We start from the raw sequence: 402 nt of genomic DNA on the forward strand, positions 1-402 counted from the left end.
TTATGGTCGCCACCGTAGCCTTAGCCTCAGGGAAACCTTGGTCTTTCGTCCCTCTTCTTTGCGTTTTCTTCCGTGGAGTTTCTTTTCCTCTCCAGGTCGGCTGGTAATGTCGCCACGTTGGTCTCCATTTCCTTCTTTTCCAGAGGCATCGATGAGGATTCCCGTGCGTGACCGATGTGATATTTTTTTAGATCATTAGATCCAGTCGGGTATGTTTGCTCTTCCTTGTAATTTCGACGATTTTTTTTTTCTGTTGGGTCTTCTATATTTTCAAATTGGTATATGACTGAATTATTTTTTTAAAGGAGGCAGTGTACAGAATGGGTAGAGTTTTTCTGTAACTACGCCTCGTAGGAGCTGGATTTTTTTTTTCTGCAAGCGTGTCTCGGTTCATAACTCGCA

Source organism: Penaeus monodon, chromosome 23, assembly GCF_015228065.2.
Source record: "Penaeus monodon isolate SGIC_2016 chromosome 23, NSTDA_Pmon_1, whole genome shotgun sequence".
NCBI classification, from domain to species: Eukaryota; Metazoa; Arthropoda; class Malacostraca; order Decapoda; family Penaeidae; genus Penaeus; species Penaeus monodon.